This window comes from Microcaecilia unicolor, chromosome 1, assembly GCF_901765095.1.
Source record: "Microcaecilia unicolor chromosome 1, aMicUni1.1, whole genome shotgun sequence".
In the NCBI taxonomy this organism is placed as follows: Eukaryota; Metazoa; Chordata; class Amphibia; order Gymnophiona; family Siphonopidae; genus Microcaecilia; species Microcaecilia unicolor.
In genome coordinates, this window is record NC_044031.1 from 366237511 (window position 1) to 366251853 (window position 14343).

At 43.2% G+C, this 14343-nt stretch overlaps 1 protein-coding gene across 2 annotated transcripts in view; it reads right to left on the bottom strand.

Annotated features, from left to right (window-relative positions):
• LOC115474405 (uncharacterized protein DDB_G0271670-like) overlaps window positions 1-14343 on the bottom strand; it is a 655547-nt gene that overhangs the window by 316227 nt on the left and 324977 nt on the right. The gene's annotated exons all lie outside the window — the stretch shown is intronic.

Consider the following 14343-nt stretch of genomic DNA (forward strand, 5'->3'; position numbering starts at 1 on the left):
AGGTAGGCACGAGCCGTCTGAGAGTCCAGCAGAGCTCCTATGAATTCTAGCTTCTGGACTGGAATAAGGTAAGACTTTGGATAATTTATCACAAACCCTAGTAGCTCCAGGAGTGGAATAGTCATCTGCATGGACTGTAGAGCTCTTGCCTAGGTGGTGGTCTTCACCAGCCAATTGTCGAGATAAGGGAATACGTGCACTCCCAGTCTGTGTAGAGACACCGCTACGACAGCCAGGCATTTTGTAAACACCTTGGGCGCAGAGGCGAGACAATACTGAAAATGCCATGTTTCCAGACGGCATCGAAGATACTGTCTGTGAGCTAGCAGTATCGGGATGTGAGTATAAGCATCCTTTAAGTCCAGAGAGCATAGCCAATCGTTTTTCTGAATCATGGGAAGAAGGGTGCCCAGGGAAACCATTCTGAACTTTTCTCGGACCAGATATTTGTTCAGGGCCCTTAGGTCTAGGATGGGACACATCCCCCCTGTTTTCTTTTGCACAAGGAAGTACCTGGAATAGAATCCCAGCCCTTCCTTGCCCCGGAGGCACGGGCTCGACCGCATTGGTGCTGAGAAGGGCGGAGAGTTCCTCGGCAAGTACCTGCTTGTGCTGGAAGCTGAAGGACTGAGCTCCTGGTGGGCAATTTGGAGGTTTTGAAATCAAATTGAGGGCCTATCCCAGCCGGACTATTTGGAGAACCCACTGGTCGGAGGTTATGAGAGGCCACCATTGGTTAAAAAATTTTAACCTCCCCCCGACCGGCAGATCGTCCAGCACGGACACTTTGATTTCGGCTATGCTCTACTGGAGCCAGTCAAAAGCTCGTCCCTTGCTTTTGCTGGGGAGCTGCTGGGGCCTGTTGAGGCGCACGCTGTTGACGGGAACAAGCGCGCTGGAGTTTAGCCTGGGCAGCAGGCTGGCGAGAGGGAGGATTGTACCTACGCTTAGTAAAATAGGGAACAGTCCTCCTTCCCCCATAAAAACGTCTACCTGATGAGGTAGATACTGAAGGTGGCTGGTGGGAGAACCTGTCGAAAGCGGTGGAGTTGCTCTACCACCTGTTCGACCTTTTAACCAAAAATATTATCCCCCCAGCAAGGAGAGTCCGCAATCCGCTGCTGGATCCTGTTTTCCAGGTCGGAGGCACGCAGCCACGAGAGTCTGCGCATCACCACACCTTGAGCAGCGGCCCTGGACGCAACATCAAAAGTATCGTAAACACCCTTGGCCAGGAATTTACGACACTACTTCAGCTGCCTGACCACCTGCTGAAAAGGCTTGGCCTGCTCAGAAGGGAGCTTGTCCACCAACTGCTGCACATTGTTCCGCATATGAATGCTCCTATAGAGCTGGTATGACTGGATTTTGGAAATGAGCAGGCCTTCCGCCCAAAAGAGTCCAAGGTTCTAGAGTCACGGCCCGGAGGCGCCGAAGCGTACTTCCTAGAACTCTTGACCTTCTTAAGGGCCAGATCCACCACACCAGAGTCATGGGGCAACTGGGTCCTCATTAACTCTGGATCCCATGGATCCGATACTGGGATTCAATATTCTTGGGAATGTGGGGATTGGTTAGCGGCTTCGTCCAGTTCACCAGCAATGTCTTCTTGAGGACATGATGCATGGGTACACTGGACAATTCCTTAGGTGGCGAGGGATAGTCCAAAAGCTCAAACATTTCAGCTCTTGGCTCATCCTCTGTGACCACAGGGAAGGGAATGGCCATAGACATTTCCCAGACAAAGGCCATGAAAGACAGACTCTCAGGAGGAGAAAACTGCCTTTCAGGAGAGAGAGCAGGATCAGAGGGAAGACCACAAGACTCCTCGTCAGAGAAATATCTCAGGTCCTCCTCTGCTTCCTACGAGGCCTCACCCTTGGTGTCGGACACCAGTTCGTGGACTGCAGTCCGAAGCCGGGCCCGCCGCGACTCCGTGGAAACATGGCCACTGTAGGTACGTCGAGAGGAACACTCCCGCACCGGCGGCAATGAAGCTCCCTCCATCGATGTCGTCGGGGAATCAGCCAGGGAGGCCACCGATGCAGGTACCGCAAGCGGTACAGGGACCGGAGACCTCACGACGGGCGAGGAGCCAGCCGTCGCCTCTCTCAACGGCACCGGCGGCGCAAGCACCCCCAGTGCCGGAGCGGAAGGACGCAACAGCTCTTAAAGGATCCCTGGAAGGATGGCTCTGAGGCTCTCGTTCAGAGCGGCTGTCAAGGAAGGCAAGGGGTCCGGTACCAGCGACAAGCTCAGAATCTGTTGGGGCTGTGGATACAGTACCGGACTATCCATCGTAGAGCACATCGACACCTCTTGTATGGAGGGCGAGCAATCCTACCGGCGTCGACGCTTAGCTGGTGCCGAATCCCTCGGCGACCCAGAGCTCTCGGTACCTCGACGGGAAGGTGACCGGTGCTTCTTTGCCTTTGCACGAAGCAGGTCACCGGTACCTCCCAGTACCGAAGCGGAGGACGTTGAATCCAAACGCCTCCTCGGGGCCGGGTCCGAAACAGGTCAATCCCGGGGTGCCTGTACCGCAGGAGACCTCGAGACAGGCGGAGACCTGCTCGAGGGTCACAGCTACCAGCAGGGGAATGGACAGTCCTCATCTGCGCTCCTGATGAGGATGCACCCTCAGACGACATCAATACCGCCGATGACCTCGGTACCGCAGGTGTCGACGTACCGGACGACGCTCCGAACAAGAGGCTCCACTGAGCGTACCTCGCCGCCTAAGTCCTCTTCTTTAGCGAAAGACAGAGGGTACAGGCCTGTGGACGATGACCGGCCCCCAGACACTGAAGGCACGAAACGTGCCTATCAGTGAGCGAGATCGTCAGGCTGCACTGGGTGCACTTTTTGAAGCCGCTGGCAGGCTTCGAGGAGAGGACATGGGCGGAAAAATCATGCCGGCGAAATCAAAATTCGCAATGGTGACAAAAAGAGGCACCAAAACAAGGGAAAAACCCGTACGGGCAGCCAAAAAAGGCCGCTTCCAACGAAAGGAAACTTACGGGAAAAAACTCTGGAAAATAGCGGAATACACATTTTTTTCTTTTGTAAAACAAGACGAAGAAACGCGATGGAAGACTTTGCGGACACTTCCGAATGGAAGAACGCGGCGAAAAAGGCGCGAGGGGTCTCCTTGAGGCGCAGAACGTCCGTAAACAGCCGTCCTGAGCCACGGAAAAAAGAAGACTGGCGAACACGCTCGCGTTCGGGCGGGAAGACGGTTGCGCATGCGCACGCGAGGGCTAGCAAATGTTGTTGCTAGTGAAGATCTCCGATCGGAGGGGCTGCCGTGGATGTCACCTACTTGTGAGACCAAGCAGCCTGCTTGTCCTCGGAGAACATCCTCATTTTGTTTTCCATTCTTTTCCTAATAATACCTAAACCACTGCAAACTGTGCAGAGGGTTTCAATGTATCAACGATGACACCTAGATCCCTTTCCTGGTCAGTGACTCTTATGGTTTAACTTTTTTATTGATGTCATAGTGTACAACATTTAAGTGTCAATAAACATGTACTAAATACAAATCTATGCAATCCTTGACAAAACATTTGGATAAAATGTCATCAAACTTTTACTTTAACTTTCCCTGCCCCCCATCCCCCACTCCTTACTTAACTACTCGAAAATAACAAGAAGCAGCATAAGGAGTGTCAAAGCAAATGCAAGGCGCAGATAAAGAAGGCCAAGAGGGATTACGAAAAAAAGATAGCATTAGAGGCAAAAAAAACATAGTAAAAATTTTTTTCGGTATATTAAAAGCAGGAAGCCGGCAAAAGAATCGGTTGGGCCGCTGGATGACCGAGGGGTAAAAGGGGCGATCAAGGAAGACAAAGACGTAGCGGAGAGACTGAATGAATTCTTTGCTTCGGTCTTCACCGAGGAAGATTTGGGTGGGATACAGGTGTCAGAAATGGTATTTCAAGCGGACGAGTCGGACAAACATACTGACTTCACGGTAAACCTGGAAGACGTAATGGGGCAGTTCGGCAAACTGAAGAGTAGCAAATCTCCTGGACCGGATAGTATTCATCCTAGAGTAGTGATAGAACTGAAAAATGAGCTTGCAGAGCTACTGCTAGTGATATGCAACTTATCCTTAAAATCGAGCGTGGTACCGGAAGATTGGAGGGTGGCCAATGTAACGCCCATTTTTTAAAAAGGCTCCAGGGGGGATCCGGGAAATTATAGACCGGTGAGTCTGACATCGGTGCCGGGGAAAATGGTAGAGGCTATTATTAAAAACAAAATTACAGAGCACATCCGAGGACATGGATTACTGAGACCGAGTCAGCACGGCTTTTGTGTGGGGAAATCTTGCCTGACCAATTTAATTCAATTCTTTGAAGGAGTAAACAAACATGTGGACAAAGGGGAGCCGGTTGATATTGTGTATCTGGATTTTCAAAAGGCGTTTGACAAGGTACCTCATGAAAGGCTACAGAGGAAATTGGAGGGTCATGGGATAGGAGGAAATGTCCTATTGTGGATTAAAAACTGGTTGAAAGATAGGAAACAGAGTGGGGTTAAATGGGCAGTATTCACAATGGAGAAGGGTAGTTAGTGGGGTTCCTCAGGGGTCTGTGCTAGGACCGCTGCTTTTTAATATATTTATAAATGATTTAGAGATGGGAGTAACTAGCGAGGTAATTAAATTTGCTGATGACACAAAGCTATTCAAAGTCGTTAACTCGCGACAGGATTGTGAAAAATTACAAGAGGACCTTACGAGACTGGGAGACTGGGCGGCTAAATGGCAGATGACGTTTAATGTGAGCAAGTGCAAGGTGATGCATGTGGGAAAAAAGAACCCGAATTATAGCTACGTCATGCAAGGTTCCACGTTAGGAGTTACGGACCAAGAAAGGGATCTGGGTGTCGTCGTCGATAACACGCTGAAACCTTCTGCTCAGTGTGCTGCTGCGGCTAGGAAAGCGAATAGAATGTTTGGTATTATTAGGAAAGGTATGGAAAACAGGTGTGAGGATGTTACAATGCTGTTGTATTGCTCCATGGTGCGACCGCACCTTGAGTATTGTGTTCAATTTTGGTCGCCGCATCTCAAGAAAGATATAGTAGAATTGGAAAAGGTGCAGCGAAGGGCGACTAAAATGATAGCGGGGATGGGATGACTTCCCTATTTTTATTTTTTGTAGTTGCTTTTACCAGCATATTTCTGTTTTGATAGTGGAGAACTACTATATAGGTGGGTGCCTTTTGAATTATATTATCAAAGATGGCTGTCTGATGTCTAGTAAGCTTTCATGTATTTTCCATGTGCCTTCTCTGGATGTTTGTAAATCACTTTTTTTTGGACTTCTATAATATATATTTGTTTATGTATGTTGTGGATACATTAACCACCTGTGATCAATATACATGATTTTTACAATTTGAATTATGAGTCTGTGGGACTTTGATATTATAGACTTTAATGCTATAACCTTTATGTGACCATATCTTCAATGTCATTTGGCTCTCAATGGTACAAGCTCACATTTGGCTGTATTTTTAATGTCGTTTCTTTTAAATTTATATAATTTTTATGTTATTTTATATTATTGTTATATGGTTTTTATTTAGATGTTTAGATCTGCTACTTATTATTCATTTATTATCTTTTTTAGCCCCTGAAGCAGCCCAGCTGGGCGAAACACGGCCTGTGTCGGGCTATCTATTGTATGCATATTTTATCTTTATCGTATGAATAAAATATATTTTGGTTTATTAACTATCTGCTTTGTACAGTTTCCACTTTGGAGTTTGCAGATCGTCTGCCCCTTTGCTTTCTTGGACCCTCCCTTTTGGGCATTATAGAACCTGTATTTACAGGCACCATGTCTTTTTCACCGTGGAAGGATATTCTCAGTTTTAAGGACGATTGTCTACAAAATATGTTACCACCAGATCCCTTCTTCAAAGAGCCAGATGTTTTAGAGGACTATCTCAAACACTGGGAAGAAGTGGTGAAGCTAAGTAAAAGATGGAAGAGAACAGAACTTCATGGGTCGTCACTACTTGAATATTGCGGATACAAAAGGATACCAAAAGGGTTACGTATTAATAAGGCATCCACTATGTTTACTGATGATAATACATTTATGCTACAATGGGAAGCTATTCTAAACAAATACTCACTAGATCTTATGATCCTGCTTATTAAAACCTGCAAAGAGAAAGAGCAAAAAGTTAAGGAAGAGTTAGATAAGGAACTTATTTTTTTGAAAGAGAATGACACTTGCTTTGATATATTACACGAAGATTTTAAAAAAAGCACTGATCAATTTGAACGTGATCTCAGACTAATTAAGTTTGAGAAGTTTAGAAGAGACGATCAGGATTATAAATATCATAATGTATACCCATGGCATAGACAAAAGAATCAGAAGAATAGAAGCACTTATAGATATCCAATAAAACGGATGGATAATCCCCGTAGGACAATAAATCATAACACCCAATATAATAAAGTGATAGGAAGCAATATTCAGACAAGTCCACAAACCGTAAGAGAAAGAAAACGACCCAGAAGTGACCAAGATGATGTATTCGATCCATCAGCCTCCCTCTATACAACACCCCCGAGAATGAATGTTGATAAACAAGTACATCATTTAGGCCAGCTTTGGAGGAAAAAATCTGCCACAGGCAATTCCATTTCTGAGTATCCACGAGGATACTCATCATATAGAGGTAGGGGTCGTGGTAGAGGAAGAGGCGGCATCTTTCAACAAAGATATGGACAGGAAAACATAAACAGGTATTGAATACAGTATACAATCTTTCAGATAGAATATTAACGGATACAGAGAAAAACGTTCTGAGTAAAGGTCTGTCTTTTATACCTACGCCAAAATATAATGCTTTTAAAACTAGAATAGAATTTTTTAAATTTATACGCAAATTGAAAATTATGGAATTTTTTTCAAAAAAAACATCAGATTATAATGACCAATCTATAGTTAAAAATAATAGCAAATGGCTCCCGCCTGGCAATACCCATCATTTGATACAAGCATACGAAACTGTCGTACTTAAAGATATAGCAGTGTTGGAGAAACAAGGTAAGAAAAGGACTTTCTATAATTTAACAAGGGAAGAAAATGCTGCCATCAAAATATTACAGAAAGATCATAGTATCATTATTAAACCGGCAGACAAAGGTGGAGCCGTTGTAGTCATGAATCGGAAAGACTATATAGACGAGGTCTATAGACAACTCAATGACCAGACCTTTTATAAAATATTGAGCAAAGATCCCACAATAAATATTCAAAATGAAATTTCCTCTTTGGTTGAATTAGGAAGAAAAGCACAATATCTAACTGAAAAGGAAGCTAGTTTCCTAGTGGTAAGAGAACCCACTACACCAACTATATATATTCTTCCAAAGATACACAAGTCCTTGTCCAGACCCCCAGGTAGACCAATTATATCTATCAGTCTTCACTGATAAGTTTTTACGTCCTTTGGTTCATAAAATTCCTTCCTACACACGTGATTCGTCTGACATTATCAATACATTGAATAAAATCACCCCAAGCAAAGATATGCTTCTGGTGACTTTCGACGTAGAGAGTTTGTATACCAATATCCCACAGAAAAAATCAATAGAGATTATTAAAGAAAAATTGTCAAATCAAACTGTAAGACCCAGGATACCGACACAACTCATTGTTGAACTTGCCACAATAGCACTTACAAAAATTTTTTTTGCATTTGATGGCAAGTATTAGCAACAGATTAAAGGCACAGCGATGGGTGCAACATTCGCGCCATCCATTGCTAATCTATACGTAGCTCAATTTGAAGAAAAATTTATCGCAAAGAACAGATATATAGACCATATATACATTTGGAAGAGATATATCGATGATATTTTTATGATATGGAAGGGCACAGAAAAGGAGCTTAAAGATTTCTATAATTGGTTAAATACCCTGGATACCAATTTGAAATTCCAAATGCATTTTGATAGAAAAAGAATCCCTTTCCTGGACATTAATATTAACATAATGAAAAACAAGTTCACTACTGATATCTACCGCAAACCCACGGATGTGAATAAATTTCTACATTATGAAAGCTGCCATAGTAGAAGTCTGAAAGCAAATTTACCATATAGCCAATTTTTACGTTTAAGACGGCTATGTTCAGAACAAAGAACATATACACTTCGATCTCAGGATATGTCCAGACGGTTTAAAGAAAAAGGGTACCCCTTAAAATGTATTAAAGAGGGATTTTATAAAGCATCCAATAATTCGAGAGAAACATTGCTCAATCCAATTCAGAGAACAAATGAAAATAAGATAGTCTGCACATTACCTTTTACTAACATGTCTAGCTCCATAGTAAATATTATTAAAAAACATTGGCATTTGTTGGAAGATTTAGAAACATTTCAGCAAACGAGAGTAATAGTTGCATACAAACGAGAACGTAACCTAAGGGACCTTTTAGTTCCCTCTGCACTACCTAATGTATCTATCGCATTGAACAATTTGCCAACCGGCCATTTCCCTTGTGGTAAATGTTCGGTTTGCAGTGTTAACATTAAAACCAAAAGTCTTTATTGTACCATCAGCAAACAAAGATATTCATCTCCGACAATTTTCAAATTGCAAAACTAGTAATGTTATATATATTGCTATGTGTCCTTGTAAATTGGCTTATGTGGGAAAAACAAAAAGGAAATTAAATATCAGAATTATTGAACACAAAAGTGCAATTAAACGAAAACAAATAGAAAAACCATTAGTGCAACACTCAATATCATTAGGTCATAAATTTGAAGATTATAGGTTTTGAGCCATTTATGTATATAAAAGCAAATGGAGAGGTGGACCAACTGATATTCACTTATTACGGAAAGAACAAGAATTTATCTTTGAATTAAACACCCTCCATCCACATGGTTTAAATGGTGAAACGGATTACTCTGTATTCTTATGATCATGTATGCTCATTAGACATCCATCTTAATAATATATATATTTTTTTATCATTTTTTTATCCTTTGCCATTATAGATTATGGCACTCCTTTTAGAGTCTCACTGAGCTTTTTCCCTGTTTTATTGATCCACCCAGCTATTATCTTTAATATTTTCAATTATTTTTTTCTTTTTGCCATAATGCTTTGTATTAGCTCTCGATTAAATACACATCTACTGTCACCACTTGTGCAGTTACAAGGCTTACATTATACATCAACACAGTGGTGTTACTCCCTCCTGTTTCTACACTCATTACATTGTTTTTGGTTGCAGTAAGCATGCACAAGTGGGCGAGTGTCTGTTTGACCTTTGACCTTTATCTCCGTTTTTACTTCCACTTTTTATATTCACTTTTACCTTTTCTATTTATCTTTCTCTACAAGGTTTTTATCATCCAAGATACCGATTTTAGTTTCGAGATATATATCTTTTCTCTGCCTATATATTAATTCCTTTTGCCATTCTACCGCTCATCCTGATTGGCTACTATTCGGGCTTACCCATACATACGCACGTTCTTATAATACATGAACATTTTTACTCATTGACGATCACTATTAACCATCTGTACTCGAATTAATATATCTCTTCGGTAAATACAACTTTTTATGCAAGGGTAATTTGACCTTTGATCTCTGTCTTCCTTTTATTAACTTCCGGTTTTCGCCACAGCGTTTTTTCGGCACATTTGGAGATAAGAGGCTGTTCATATGACCTCAGGTAAGTCTCGGACCAAATTGCTTTAATGTTGTATTTTTAACGTTTTATTTATTAAGACCTTTTAATGACTGCCACGACACCACGTCTTTTTAATGATTGCCACATTATCACTATTTTTCGATGCACTACGTCTGCCTTCCAACACAATATGGTATTTACATTTCTCGATAGTGACGCTGTGATAGTACCATAGAGGACTATGGCTCGAGATATATATCCATCATTATTAACTCTAGCCCGTTCTTATTAAGGCAGGCAGACTGATGTCTAAATATATAGCCTTCCAAGGAGTTGTGGTCTGTTTTTACCAGCCTTACTTATATATAAAACAATTCTATGCAGGTCCTTAACCATTTGTTTCTGCATTTCTGGATGAGCCGTTTTTTTCAGGATATTGACCATATACGTGAGTTTTTCTATTCTTTTTCATATTTTTTCTGTTTTATTTCCATATTATTTTGTCACATTCACATTTTCCTTTTTATTTTTATTTTTTGTAGTTGCTTTTACCAGCATATTTCTGTTTTGATAGTGGAGAACTACTATATAGGTGGGTGCCTTTTGAATTATATTATCAAAGATGGCTGTCTGATGTCTAGTAAGCTTTCATGTATTTTCCATGTGCCTTCTCTGGATGTTTGTAAATCACTTTTTTTGGACTTCTATAATATATATTTGTTTATGTATGTTGTGGATACATTAACCACCTGTGATCAATATATATGATTTTTACAATTTGAATTATGAGTCTGTGGGACTTTGATATTATAGACTTTAATGCTATAACCTTTATGTGACCATATCTTCAATGTCATTTGGCTCTCAATGGTACAAGCTCACATTTGGCTGTATTTTTAATGTCGTTTCTTTTAAATTTATATAATTTTTATGTTACCTTTTTATATTATTGTTATATGGTTTTTATTTAGATGTTTAGATCTGCTACTTATTATTCATTTATTATCTTTTTCAGCCCCTAAAGCAGCCCAGTTGGGCGAAACACGGCCTGTGTCGGGCTATCTATTGTATGCATATTTTATCTTTATCGTATTAATAAAATATATTTTGGTTTATTAACGATCTGCTTTGTACAGTTTCCACTTTGGAGTTTGCAGATTGTCTGCCCCTTTGCTTTCTTGGACAGAATAAAAGAGGCCTGCAGCACCGACTGCCCAAATTGACTGTCGCATCGGGTATCCTGTTCAAGACAATAACGTGAAGTGAATGTGCACACTGAAAACCACATTGCAGCTTTGCATATCTCTTCTATGGAGGCTGAATTTAAGTGAGCCACCGACGCAGCCATGGGTCTAACATTATGAGCTGTGACATGGCCCTCCACAGTCAGCACAGCTTTGGCATGTGAAGGATATGCAATCTGCTAGTCAATTGGAGATTCTACGTTTTCCGATGGCGACTTCCCTCCTGTTGGGGTCAAAAGCAACAAACAACCGGGTGGACTGTCTGAAGGGTTTTGTCCACTCCACGTAAAAGCCCAATGCTCTCTTGCAGTCCAAGGTATGTTAGCTGCTTTCGCCAGGGTGGGCATGAGGTCGGGGAAAAAATGTTGGAAAGACAATTGACTGGTTCAGATGGAACTCCGACACCACTTTCGACAAGAACTTAGGGTGTGTGCGGAGGACTACTCTGTTGTGATGAAACTTAGTATAAAGTGCATCCACTACTAGGGCTTGAAGCTCACTGACCCTATGAATTGAAGAAACAGCCACCAAGAAAATGACCTTCCAGGTCAAGTACTTCAGATGACAGGAATTCAGTGGCACAAAAGGAGCTTTCATCAGCTGGGTGAGAACGACATTGAGATCCCATGACACTTGTGGAGGTTTGAGAGGGGGCTTTGGCAAAAGCAAACCTCTCATGAAGCGAACAACTAAAGGCTGTCCAGAGATAGGCTTACCCTCTAAACGCCGATGATAAGCACTAATTGCACTGAGGTGAACCCTTACGGAGTTGGTCTTGAGACCAGACTCTGACAAGTGTAGAAGGTATTCAAGCACGGTATGTGTAGGTCAAGAGAGAGGATCTAGGGCCTTGCTATCACACCAGATGGCAAACCTCCTCCATTTGAAAGAATAACACCTCTTTGTGGAATCTTTCCTGGAAGCGAGCAAGACCCAAGAGACACCCTCTGAAAGACCCAAGGAGGCAAATTCTAAGTTCTCAATATCCAGGCCATGAGAGCCAGAGACTGCGGGTTGGGATGTAGAAGCAACCCCTCGTTCTGAGAGATGACGGTTGGAAAACACTCCAATCTCCACGGTTCTTTGGAGGACAACTCCAGAAGAAGAGGGAACCAAACCTGACGCGGCCAGAAGGATGAAATCAGGATCATGGTTCTGTGGTCTTGCATGAGTTTCAGCAAAGTCTTCCCTACTAGAGGTATGGGAGGATACACATACAGAAGACCTGTTCCCCAATGTAGGAGAAAGGCATCTAACACTAGTCTTTCGTGGGCCTGAAACCTGAAACAGAACTGAGGGACCTTGTGATTGATTTGAGTGGCAAAAAGATCCACCGAGGGGGTGCTCCACGCTTGGAAGATCTTGCGGGCTAAGCACATATTCAGCGATCACTCATGCGGTTGCATCACCCTGCTCAGCCTGTCGGCCACACTGTTAACATAGTAACATAGTAAATGACGTTGTTTACACCTGCCAGATAAGTGGCTTGGGGAAACATGCATGACGGCGTGCCCAAAGCCACATCTGGACGGCTTCCTGACACAGAGGGCGAGATCCGGTGCCCCCCTGCTTGTTGGTGTAGTACATTGCAACCTGATTGTATGTTTGAATCAAAATGATTTTGGCGAACAGTTGATCTCTGAAAGCCTTCAGAGCGTTCCAGATCGCTCGTAGTTCAAGGAGATTGATCTGAAGACCTGTTTTCCTGGAAGGACTAGGCTCCCTGAGTGTGAAGCCCATCTACATTAGCTCCCCACCCCAGGAGGGATGCATCTGTCGTCAGCACCTTTTGTGGCTAAGGAATTTGGAATGATCGTCCCATGGTCAAATTGGATCAGATTGTGTACCACTGAAGGGAATTCCGAAAGTCGATGGATCACATCCTCTAGATTCCCTGCAGCTTGATACCACTGGGAAGCTAGGGTCCATTGAGCTGATCTCATAAGTAGACGTGCCATGAGTGTTACATGAACTGTGGAGGCCATGTGCCCCTAAAATCTCAACATCTGCCAAGCTGTGACCTGCTGAGACGCTTGAACTTTGGATACCAGGGACAGCAGTTTTTCTGCCTGTGTCTCGGGAAGATAAGCCCGAGCTGTCTTCATTTCCAGTAGTGCTCCAATGAACTCCAATGTTTGAACAGGAGTGAGATGGGACTTAGAGTAAATTATTACGAACCCTAGTAGTTCTAGCACTTACTACTACTACTACTATTTAGCATTTATATAGCGCTACAAGGCGTACGCAGCGCTGCACAAACATAGAAGAAAGACAGTCCATGCTCAAAGAGCTTACAATCTAATAGACAAAAAAAAAAAATAAAGTAAGCAAATCAAATCAATTAATGTGAACGGGAAGGAAGAGAGGAGGGTAGGTGGAGGCGAGTGGTTACAAGTGGTTACGAGTCAAAAGCAATGTTAAAGAGGTGGGCTTTCAGTCTAGATTTAAAGGTGGCCAAGGATGGGGCAAGACATAGGGGCTCAGGAAGTTTATTCCAGGCATAGGGTGCAGCGAGACAGAAGGTGCGAAGTCTGGAGTTGGCAGTAGTGGAGAAGGGAACAGATAAGAAGGATTTATCCATGGAGCCGAGTGCACGGGAAGGGGTGTAGGGAAGGACGAGTGCGGAGAGATACTGGGGAGCAGCAGAGTGAGTACATTTATAGGTTAGTAGAAGAAGTTTGAACAGGATGCGAAAACAGATAGGGAGCCAGTGAAGGGTCTTGAGGAGAGGGGTAGTATGAGTAAAGCGACCCTGGCGGAAGACGAGACGGGCAGCAGAGTTTTGAACCGACTGGAGAGGTGACTAAGTGGGAGGCCAGCAAGAAGCAGATTGCAGTAGTCTAAACGAGAGGTGACAAGGGTGTGGATGAGGGTTTTGGTAGAGTGCTCGGAAAGAAAAAGGCAGATTTTACGGATGTTGTAAAGAAAGAAACGACAGGTCTTGGCAATCTGCTGGATATGAGCAGAGAAGGAGAGAAAAGAGTCAAAGATGACCCCAAGGTTTCGAGCTGAGGAGACAGGGAGAATGAGAGAGCCATCAACAGAAATAGAAAACGGGGGGGAGCGGGGAGGTGGGTTTGGGGGGGGGGGGGAATGAGAAGCTCGGTTTTGGTCATATTTAATTTCAGGTGACGTTGAGACATCCAGACAGCAATGTCAGACAAGCACGCTGAAACTTTGGTTTGGATGCAAGGTGAGATATCAGGGGTAGAAAGGTAGATTTGGGAGTCATCAGCATAGAGATGGTAGGAAAAGCCATGGGATGAGATTAATGAACCAAGGGAAGAAGTGTAGATAGAAAAGAGGAGGGCACCAAGAACAGAACCCTGAGGTACACTGACAGGCAGAGGGATAGAAGTAGAAGATGATCCACCAGAGTGAACACTAAAGGTGCGGAGGGAGAGGT